The sequence below is a fragment of the Callorhinchus milii genome, unplaced genomic scaffold (assembly GCF_018977255.1).
Source record: "Callorhinchus milii isolate IMCB2004 unplaced genomic scaffold, IMCB_Cmil_1.0 Scaffold1, whole genome shotgun sequence".
Lineage (NCBI taxonomy): Eukaryota > Metazoa > Chordata > Chondrichthyes > Chimaeriformes > Callorhinchidae > Callorhinchus > Callorhinchus milii.
The window spans coordinates 64,005,539-64,017,096 of record NW_024704742.1 but is presented as its reverse complement, the minus strand read 5'-3'; the positions used below and the strand labels follow the sequence as shown (position 1 = coordinate 64,017,096).

The 11,558-nt window shown below is 43.6% G+C and overlaps 1 protein-coding gene across 3 annotated transcripts in view; it reads left to right on the top strand.

Annotated features, from left to right (window-relative positions):
• The first annotated feature begins 5,634 nt into the window (after positions 1-5,634).
• The window catches only part of palld (palladin, cytoskeletal associated protein), a 212,419-nt gene continuing 206,495 nt past the window's right edge, over positions 5,635-11,558 (top strand). For all 3 annotated transcript variants that reach the window (XM_007905272.2, XM_007905270.2, XM_007905268.2), the window contains exon 1: positions 5,635-5,912. The gene's annotated coding sequence lies outside the window, so the exon portion shown is untranslated. The remainder of the gene's footprint in view (positions 5,913-11,558) is intronic.

Here is an 11,558-nt window from a genome sequence, read left to right as displayed (position 1 = left end):
GTGAACCAGGGGGAGGAGCGAGAGTAAGAGACAGTACGGGAGGTGATGGGGGCAAATATGTCGAGTGTGGAGGAGAGGGTGTTGTGGAGGAGGGTGTGAGCAGAAGAGGGGTCAGTGAGGGTTGAAGGCCAGAGGGAGAGGAGTTCAGAGGACTCCAAGGCAGCGGTTAGGGATTGTGGGGGTAACTTCTTCCAGGGGCGGTAGAAGATGGTGGTGGGTCTGGTGGAGGTGGGGAGGGGGGTGGAGGTGGTGAAGGAGATGAAGTGGTGATCGGAGACGGCCTTGTCGGTAATGGTGACATCCGAGACACTGAGGCCCCGGGTGATCACCAAATCGAGTGGGTGGCCGTGACTGTGAGTGGCGGAGTTGATGTGGAGGGAGAGGTTGAGCGAGGAGAGCAGGGAGGAGAAGTCCGAGTAGATGGAGCAGGAGGAGATGAAGTGCAGGTTGAAGTCGCCCAGGATGATAAGGTAATCAGAGCAGAGAGATGTTAGTAGGGTAGAAATATCGGAGATGAAGGTGGGAGAGGTTTTAGGGGGCCGGTAGAGGAGGAGGATTTTGAGTGAGAGAAAGGAGGGGTGGGAGAGGGTGAGGTGCTCAAAAGAGGGGAAAGAGCCAGAGGAGTAGGGGGATAGGGCAAGTGGTGTCCTTGAGATAAGGACTACACCACCGCCACGGCGGTTGGGGCAAGGGATGTGGGAGGTGTAGCCGGGTGGTGTGGCCTCCGTGAGGGGAAGGTGTCGCCTGGGGTGAGCCAGGTTTCCATTAAGGCCATGATGTCAACGCTCTCATCAAGGATGAGATCGTTGATGACCAGGGCCTTGTTACAGAGGGAGCGGACCTTTTGTAGTCCGATGTGGAGGGAGCGGTTGACAGAAGGGTGTGTGGGGAGGGAGGGGGTCCAGGTTGTGAGGCAGGGGTGGGGGGAATGGGGATGAGGGAAGAGAGGTTAGCTCCCCGGGTCTGTGTTCGGGGTCGCTGGCGAGTGTGGTGGGGAATGGGGCAGTCGGTGTGGCTGCTGCTGGACAGCCAACGCCGAGTGCCATGGTGAGCCCGGCGGAGGATTCCCAGGCTGGAACAGAGGGAGGTTGTGGGAGGGTCAAGTGGGGATAGAAGACGAGGGGGACGGAAAGAGAGGAGAACAGAACGGGAGAGATGCAGAGGGGGGAAAGTTTGGAGGGAGGGAGTGAGGGGGCTCAGGTCAGAGCGGCAGACATAATGCGCATGCAGGGACCGGGAGCGAGCGGTCAGGTGGATGGCATTAGCCCATAGGCTGGGGCAGCCAACCCAACAGGACCATGGTGGTCCCTGATGCGAGCCTGTGCAGCTCCCAGCACAGATCCCTTTATAGGCTTGTCATGTTCAGCATGATTACCAAAATGTTCCATCAATAGTGTGAAAGGGCCTTTTCACCTCCCACATTGGAACAAACACATAAGCCATCGCTCACTCCTCCCAGTTTACTGAAGATTAGTGCCGTTGTGCAACAGAGTTATTTTAGGGATCATTGAGCTTCATGAGACAAAGGAAAGATTTATCAATTTACAAATTCTGTATTTCCGAGCTGATAAAGGTGTTTGGCATTGTTTCAAGCTACTGGAAGCAATGTGACTGGTGTCTAACATGAGGAGTCCATTGAGTTCAAATTGTTTCATTATACAATGGGTCCCAATTGCCATTGTACTAAGAATGTTTATATGTCTATTAGGTTTGCACAAGGTGTAAAGTTCTGACAAATTTGTGATGTTCACTCATCCCTCAAGCATTGAATGAGTCCATTCCAAGGATCCTTTGCATTGCACTTGGTGATCCCAAGCTTTATCAAGGAATCCTTTTACATAGAATTAGGTAGAACAGTAAAGCAGGGAAATTGGTCATTCCACCCTACTCGTCAGTGGCTTTGTTTATAATTCCTCCTAGTCTCTTTCCTGCATCCTTCTATTCTCTTCTCCCTCATGCATAATTAATAACAGTCTTTGCATTTGATATAGTGCCATTATCACTTCATCGAGACATTTCAAAGTGCTTTGCAGTGTATATTGTAAACATGTTTCCTCTTAAATACATTGGTGCTTTCTGCTTCTCACCATCCTCTGTGTAAAGAAGTTCCTCCTAAATTCCCTTTCAGATCCACTAAGGGCTACCTTATATTTACGTTCCACCCTTTTGGTCACACCGACCAGTGGAAACAGTCTATTAATATCTACCTTATCAAATTCTTCCATAATTTTAAAAACCTCTGTGAGATCCCCTCTCAATCCTGTGATCTCCAGAGAGAAGACCTCAAACCTGTCCAATTTTCTTGATAGCTGTATTTACTCATCCCTGGTAACATCCTACTTTAACGGTATTAGTGAGCTAGTCAAACTATAAGTCCTTCAATAACATTAAAAACTTAAGCCTGATCTCAGCGTTCTGTGGATGCCCGGACTGGCGGAATGGGCTCTTCGTATTTTAACAGCCCTGACCCAATGCAGTGAGGAGCAGGAGATATAAATCATTCTTCTCACTCTACATTGCCTTATTGCAATAGGGCAATACATGCACTGCTCTGAGATGCTATCCTACATGCAGGGTGCTATATGAGTTCAAGTTGTTGAAGGTGTATTGTAGGAAGTGATATTGTTTTGCTTCCATTAGCTATGGAGAAGGCATTAGTTTCCCATGTGTTAATCTTCTCTGTGCGTCTCACACGTGAAAAAATATGTAATTTCATTTGAGTTATTTATAAGCATTTAGAAGTGTGCAGGTTGGCAAAAACTACTGGAGGAGTTAACCTACACTAACCAAAGTGGAACTCATGGAGTGTAACAAACCTGCTTCCCCTAGTCATACATCATCCCATTGCTTGACTACAAAGTGAGGTGAATATTGTTCTCTGTGAGTTGTCGTCAGGAAATAATTGGGATGAAACCTCCTCCATGAGCTAGAGGCAGTGATGTGGAGACCCAAAAAGGTGGTTGTACATGGATTTCACTTGAAAATTCCTGAATCAGCGTCTTGATGACATGATAAGGCACTATATCAAATGCAAAGATTATTATTATTATCATTACATTGCAGCAGAAATGCATTTTATGCACACAAAGGGCAGAGCCAACACCTGTTCAGCAAATTGTGAAACCAATGAACTTGAGACCACAGGAGAGTCTTACTCTAATCACTAAATGTGTTTACTCTAGTTTTTCTGCTAAGCCTTTATTAATAGCAAATCAATATCCTGTCTGCCTGTTCAGGTGGACGTTAAGAATCCCATGGCACTATTCGAAAAGGGAAAGAGGCTTCTCTCTATATCCTGTGCTGACTGCTATTCACAAGATAATAAGATTGATTCAGCTCATCTGTTTGTATCATTCCTTTTCCAACAAACGTTTTTTTTAAATGAATCCATCGTCCTGGCCTCAGCCACCCTTTCTGGTAACCTGTTCCAGTCAATAATTACTCTCTTGATACAGAAATCCTTCCTGGTGTCAGCTCTGAAAGTACCCTTTGCAGCTGTTATGAAGCTCTTAACTCCAGCAAAGGCCATTCAGGGCATTGCTACCATCACCTTCCTGCAATACCTGACGTTTATCCGGCCAGAAATAGCCACAGGTTTGATTGCAGTCGTGATCTATGGGACAAGCGTTCCTGGAATAGACTTACCAGACTCACAGCTATCAATGAGAGGGATCTCAGATCACTCGCTGAGCAATCTTGGGCCATTTTGCCAACAGTAAAGTTGTTTTAATCCCATCTCTGTGCAACAGCTGATGGGTTTGTACTTGCCGCCAGGGTGACTCCTCACCCATTAACATTTGTCTCCCCTCAGTGGCGCTGCTGTGTGGGCATGTCAGACCTGCCTTTGTCACAAATCCTGTCCAGAGAAAATACAGAAGGTAAAAAAATTCCAATTTGTCCCGTCTGTTCCTGTTCAGGGGGATGTCAACTCCTGTGGTGCTACTCAAAAAGAGAAGGTAGTTTCTCTCCCCCAGAGTCCTAGCCAACAAATTCCCCCAGATAAAATTTGTCGTCCACGCTGTGGCTGTTTGTACGACATTACTGTGGACAAACTGGCTACTGCATTTTGGCCACATAATACACAGTCAATCCACTTCACAGTATATCCTGTGAAGTGTTTTGAGACGTTTTGAACTGCAAGGTACGATATCAAATTCAAGGATTATTATTATTCAACACTTAACCTTTTGTTTCTCTACCAAGAGGCTGCAGTCAAAGTGATTATTTACAGAAAGAGGAGAGAGAGCTTGCATTTTTATAGCATTTATAACCTCAAAATGTCTCAAAGAACCTCAAAGGAAATTACTGTCAAGGGCAGTGACCTTGCTGTAAGCAAACCGTATAAAGGTCCTGATAAAATAATGTTATTTTGGGTTTCTATGAAGTGCAGGGGTTATAGTATTTGTATGTGGATGTGGGGTGTGCCTATAGAAATGAATATTGTGTAGGTGTATAGTGGCTTATTCTACAGCAACCTAAAAGCAGTCGGTATGATATTCTGTGAGTTGATACCATCTCAAGCATAACTGAAGAATCTTTCATTGCCTGGGGTGCACAGTTCTTTATGTTTGCTGCTTTGAGACGTTCTCCTAGGTGAAAGGCGTTGTGTAAGTACAAATTGTTGATGTTATTGTATCTGTTCTTTTTATTGTGAACTTATTTTGTTGTTTTTCTTTCCCTCCTGTGTCTTCACCCCACCCAAAATATCAAAATATCTGCAGGGCATTGCTGTGGGAGCGCTCCATTGTCAGAGGTGCCGTCCATCACATGAGACATTAATCAAGGTCCCATCTACCTGTTCAGGTGGACATTAAAGATTTCATGGCATCATTCAAAAAGAGAAGAGTTTCTCCCGGTGTCCTGGGCCCCAAATTAAATTGATCACTCACCTCATGGCTGCTGTGGACATATACAGTATTGGCTTCCCCATTCACTTACAAAATAATTACTTCACTTCACAACAGCTTCCTCTGAAGTGCTTTTTGATATCCTCTTGATGTGAAAGGCACAAAATCAAATGCAAGGATTATTATTATTTCTGTTATTGTTTAATGTAATATCTGGTGGTGCCCCTCTGACTCACTCCCTCCCTGCCAACTATTAAAGCCCGTCTTAAGACCTATAAATTGCTTCACAGTAATTACTGTTGAGTGTAGTGACTACATATCAGTAGGCAAACACTGCACCTGATTTACAGACAGAGTCCCACACAGCCAGGAGATAAATGGTCCATCAATCCAGAGGATTGTGGGGCCGAATACAGGGGGAACTCTCTTCTCTTTTTGAATAGTGCTTTTTTAACATCCACTGAAACAGGCAGATGAGACCTCGGATTAACCTCTCATCGCAAGGACAGCACCTCCGACAATGCAACGCTCCCCCAGCACTACATCTGAGTGTCAACTGTGACCTAACATGGTAGTTGAACCTAAAACCTTCACAACCACAGATAAGAACCAGGGTGGCAGTAGCTTATGATAAACATAGCAAAATGATAAGGGTACCCCAGGTAACCCTTCCTCTGTGTTCTAAATGCCATCAATACAATTCTCCGCTTTTATATATTTATTGTCAGTTCTTTGCGCAGGAATAATTTTTCCATTCTACATTGCGCCATCCGGTCTCAACTCCTTGTAGCTGCTAAACCACGAACCTCCAGTGAGAATTCCTGAACTAGGCATCCAACCGACACATGATCAGAGTTGCCAAATATAGACGACTTCAGAAAGGGATCCACAGGCACACGACAGATGTAGCTCTCACAGTGCACAGCCAGCCACTGACTGAAGTCTGCTCAAAATTTGATTAATAACTCAAGCGACTGGAGATTTCTTTGGCAGGAAGGGTGCTCGAGAGAATTTTATTGATTCTGCATGAAGCTGTGCCTTTACTCTCTTGCTTCAGACTGACAGGTAGGTCAGCGATCTTTCTCAAGATGGTGAAGTTCAGTAGTTTGCACGGGATCCTTGCTTTATCCGTGCGGAGGTGCTGCTCACTCCAGAAGAAACCACACTCCTGTCTCTGAAAAGGTCCCTTCCACTGACAGCTGGCAGGGCAGGGGGTTATTCAAGTAAATCCTTTTGAAATGCTTAGCTGGTGTGAAAATATCTGGCGTGGATATTTAAAAATACACCTGATTTAACGTGCATTTAGACAAGGGACTGAAGGGCTGGTAAGACTCTCTACTCACTTTCTGCAGTTTGCCAATTTTTAAGCATAAATTTATACCTTGCGGTTTGAGTATGTTTGTCGTTTCTGGATTGAGGTGTCAGTTTGTTGGGATTAAAATTAGGTGATTTCAGAGTTTCACAGCCAGCTGTGGCTCACGTTTATATTAATGTAGTCGAGGAACGTATAATAGTGTACGTTATGTGGGAGCGGTATGCTGGGTAGGAGTCCCCCACTATCAGACCAACAATAATACAAATAACTAATAATAATAAAAATAATAATCCTTGCATTTCATAGAGCGTCTAATAATGTCAAAACATCTCAAAGGGCTCTCACGGGCAATTGCTACCAAGTGCAACGAGCACATAGAGGCAAAACATGCAGGTAATTTGTACACAACCAGGTCCTATGAACAACAGCAACAGTATAACTTGCATTTACATAGCATCTTTCACGCGGGGTAGCAGCTCGGAGCGATGAATCAGCAACCTACTGATCTCGAGGATTCTTGGGCAGGACAAGTGCTCGGAGTGCATGGGGGGGAGTGGGATGGGGGGTGTGTGTCAGCTTTAAATCTCAGCCGTGCTGAGTTCCCGGCCTTAGTGCGGCTCAGGGCTTTCCCGTAAAGAGAGAGGGAGCCAGAGAGAAGCGAGTGCAGAAAATGCCACGTCTCTGTGTAACTCCTGTTCAGTTTCCAGGTCAATCCTCGGGAGCTCCCTATCCCAGAGAGATCTGGAGAGGAGAATAATTACTGTTAAAAAGAAACGGATTCAGCAAAAGATATTATCAAAAAGTTGCAGAAATAATAATACAATAATCCTTAATTTGATGAAGTGCCTGATGAAGTGAAGATAAGTGCCTTATCATGTCATTGAGACGTTTCACAGCGCTTCACAGAATATATTGTAAAGTGGATTGATTGTGTGTTTTGTGGATAAAAATGTCTTAACTTCAAAGCCTAGGAGAGAATCACTTATAGAGCATTCAGAGATTTTGGGAAGCCTGTAATCTAATGGAGAGCATGTTGTCCAGATCTGCTATTTGACCATCCGGAATTAAAGCCTAGAAAGAGTATTAATAGATACTGAGCCCTGCTTTATTGGGAACAGGTTCTAAGTGATGAATCCTTATTCAGTAGGGCTGGCTCATGGCTTGTGTGTACTTACTATGCACACCTATTATCAAGATACCTGGTTCTGACTTCACCAAGTCAGTTGGATGTGCACAATAATAATAAGCCTTGTTTTTGATATAGCACCTTGTCATGTCTCAAAAGCTTTATAGGATTTACATTCATGTGTAGTGACTGCATTTGGAGGTGGACACAGCAGCCAATTTGTGCGCAGCAATTTCCATGTACAGCAATATTTTTAAAAAAAGTTTTGGTTAGCCGAATGTCTGACACATCACCATGCTTAAGAGTATCCAAACTAAGCTGAGATTTCCATGAATCCCACCTACACTGCAATCCATCTCTGGAATCCCAGAAATAGATTGTTGGAATGCAATGCAGACTCTCTTCCTGCTGGGATGCATCCTGGTTACCTAATTCTGGAAAGTATTAGGCACAGGTTGGCAAGAGCCAAAGCTTGAGGACCCCAGAGTGTGTGTTGAGGTATTGCTGGAGTCCAACCAGCTAAAACCGCACAGTTTGCCATTGATATCGCTGTCCAGCAAGCTTTCCTGCTGCTTGTCCAGCTAGGACTCTATCCTAATGGGTAGGGTGGGATAATAATAATAATAATAATACTAATAATAATCCATGCATTTGATATAGCGCTTTTCATGTTTTCTTGACATCTCAAAGCGCTTCACAGAATAGACTATAAAGTGAATTGACCGTATATTTGTGGGCGAAACGCGGCAGCCAATTGCACACAGCAGTGTCCCACAAACAGTCATGGATTGAAAATGTTCAATTTATTATTGTTTTGTTTTGAAGGATTATCATTAGGTGTGTGGAGTAAGGAAACTGGCCCAAGGTTTCGCCCTGCCCAAAATTGAATCCAGGTGTCTCGCTTGCAAGGCGAGTGCTCTAACCACTGAGCTATAGGACTCCACAGGATGACTCCCTATCCCCAGTGACTGGTCCTGTTGAGGCAGGCTGTCTGTGCTATCATCAGCAGTGCCCTGGAATACCGTGGACCCGAACCGGACTACCGAGACGGCCACAGAGGGATGGCTCGATTCCAACATTCCATTGCCAGGCCATGTCACTTTGGCGCCAGTTCAGTTCCAAGGAACCCCGTGCAACCATGAACTGAATGGGCGATTTTTATCTGGGTGATTGTTAGCCAGGATATGGGGAAAACTTTTCAAATAATGCAGGATCTTTAACTATAACCTGAATGTTAATATCTCATGTGAAGCACAGAGCACCTCTGATTATGCAGCACTCCCCTGATATTGCATTGGAGTGTCAGCCTAGATTGTGAGTTCACAGTAAACAGGGTATAATAATATGAGGTCACATCTACAGTCCTTGATTCGATAGCTTACTCAGTAAGGCTTCAGCAGTTTTAGCTGCTGTATTGTACACAATTTGTTCCTCATTCGTAACCCTTGCCCTGCAAAATTTATTTCAATACTGGGAGCTCGCAGCAACACAGAAACCTGCTTAAAGGCGTCGTACTCTAATCCAGCTACAGTACCCAGGAGTTGAACAAACACTACCCGGTTAGGAAATAGGAACCTCGTGCAAGTCAAGGCATCAGCTGTCTCCCCAGCTTTAATTAGCCTGCTGTCCTATACTCCTCCATCACACTCAAACTCATTCTCAGACTTTCTTTTCTCAGTCCCTCTTAACTTTTTAGCTGTGTTTCTCAATGAATTTTTCTCTCCTCTCTAATTCTCTCTCTAGCTATCAGATTCTTTTTCTCCCAGTTTCTCTCTCTCAGGCTCTCTAACATGTTAGCTGTATCTATCTCTCAATGAGTTTCTCTCTCTGCGCGCTCTATGTCTCTCTCTCTCTTAACTCTTTCTCAGACTCTTGTCTAACTGATCATTGTTTTGACCTACCTTTGCGCTACCAGCAAAAAAATCCAGTTGTACACAATGATACTACACGATATGAATACTGATGTAAGGATTATTATTTTATCATTAATGAAACTGACTGCACTGTGCAGAGAAATCACATCCCTGGTAACCTCATTCCCATGTGGTCAGCTGTTCTTACTTGTCAATCTACTGGCATTTTACTTCATTGCTTAGTTCACAAATATGAGGTGAGCTGTAATTTTATAGGTCTTTATTTGCTGCAAACCTCAAATTAAAGTAGGGTAAAGCAATTGATGTTTTGCCACAAACAACTCTGAATATAAAGCACCATCTGTTATTACTGATAGCCAATGGTATAAACACAGTGAGACACTATTTAATGGGTTAATTGCCTTGAGCAAGAACTGCTCCTGATTTGGCTGAAGAGTTTGGATCCACTAAAAGGTTCATTTCAGTTCACAGTGAATTCAGCCTTGCTTGCTTTCCTGCTCTTCCTCTGCCTCAAGTGGGGACTGAAGATTAGAGCCCTAGAGCTGCCAAAACAATAACTTTTAAAATAATTCCCTTGCTGACACAAAGTGTTTAACCCCTTATTGCCAAAGCCAATGCCCTGGGAGCTCTTTGGATGCAGTTGGTCCGGGTCAAATGCAAGTTACTTGGTGGACATATCCATTTAAAGAGAGGGGATGGGTGCGATCATTTCAAACCACTGTATCTAGTGGGATCTTTAACATTCACCTGAACAGGAAGGCAGAACCTCAGTTTAATCTTATCTGAAAGACGGCTCCTCCAATATCACATTCCCTGAGTACTGTACTGGAATGTCATCATAGATTATGCGAGTTCAGTTTGCCAATGGGCAGCTTGAAGCCAAAATCTCTAACTCAGAGGCGAGAATGCTTCCAACTGAGACAAGGCTGACACATATCAAGCTAAAATAAAATTGTCAAACAGATCACGGGAAGCAGGGCACTCCAAAATTCATTCACATTTACAGGATGAACATCGAACAGATGGCGAGAGCACAGTGCAAATTGACTAAGATGATACTGGGTATGAGAATAAGTGTATTAAGAGAGGCTGGGGATTTTTCACAGGAACGTAGGGGATTGAGAGGGAATATAATAATCCTTATATTTGATATAGTGCCTTTCATGTCACGAGGATGATTTAAAGCACTTTAAAGGATATACTTTAAAGTGTAATGACTTTTGTAGGAGAACACAGCAGTAAATTTGCGCACTGCAATGTCTCACAAACAGCAAGAAGTGAAACTGGAAGAAACTTTTTTCTTTTTGAACAGTGCCACGAGATCTTTAACACCTACCTAAACAGGCAGGACCTTGGTTTAACATCTCAACTGAAGGACCATACCTCCAACAATGCAGCACACCACTAGCACTGCACTTGAGTTTTAACCTAGGCCATATGAGTTCAAAGTGTTGATGTGTGGCTTGATCTCACAGGTGAGTTCAGATGAGAGCGTTACCAACTAGGTGAGATTGACACAATATGATGGAAGATCTGAAGGGACACAAGAGAAATTCCCTTTTATTTACTTGGGAAATCAGTGACAAGTGGTGCAGGCTTAGAATTTTGAGAGAGTCAAGAAGAGGTTAGAAGGACTTTCTTCACTCAGAGGGTTGTTAGGGTGGGGAATTAATTACAGCAAGTAGCTTTTGCAGCTGGTTCAATAGAACTATTGAAAGGGGAACTGGATAAGCATCGAAGAAAATAAAATATTAAGGGATATGAGAAAAGAGCTGGAAATTCAGATTTAATATAATGGGGCAGTTTAAACAAATCAGACAGTGGTGGTACAGCCCAAATGGCCAAATTCTGGGGTGTAAATTTCCTTGTTTCTAATATTTCTTTAGAGAAATATTATTTAATCCATTGGGCAGGTGAAACATAAATCTATCAAGTCACATAAGAACATAAAAAATATTAGAGCTGTGGAGTCCTGTAGCTCAGTGTTTAGAGCACTCACCTCGCAAGTGAGAGACCTGGGTTCGATTCCCAGCAGGTTGAGACCATGGGCAAGTTTCCTTACTCCACATGCCTAATAATAATCCCTCAAGAAAAAAAATAATAAATTGGTCAGTTCAATCCACGACTGTTTGTGAGACACTGCTGTGCGCAATTGGCTGCCGTGTTTCGCCCACAAATATACAGTCAATTCACTTTACAGTATATTCTGCGAAGTGCTTTCAGATGGCTAGAAGACGTGAAAAGCACTATATCAAATGCAAGGATTATTATTATTATAGATGAAAAAAGGTCCATCTAATTCGCCTTCCACTTTCCAGGCAATCACAGGCACATATATCCCAAACTACCTATGTACTATATCCCATAATGTTACTTCCTAAAAGAAAACTATCTAA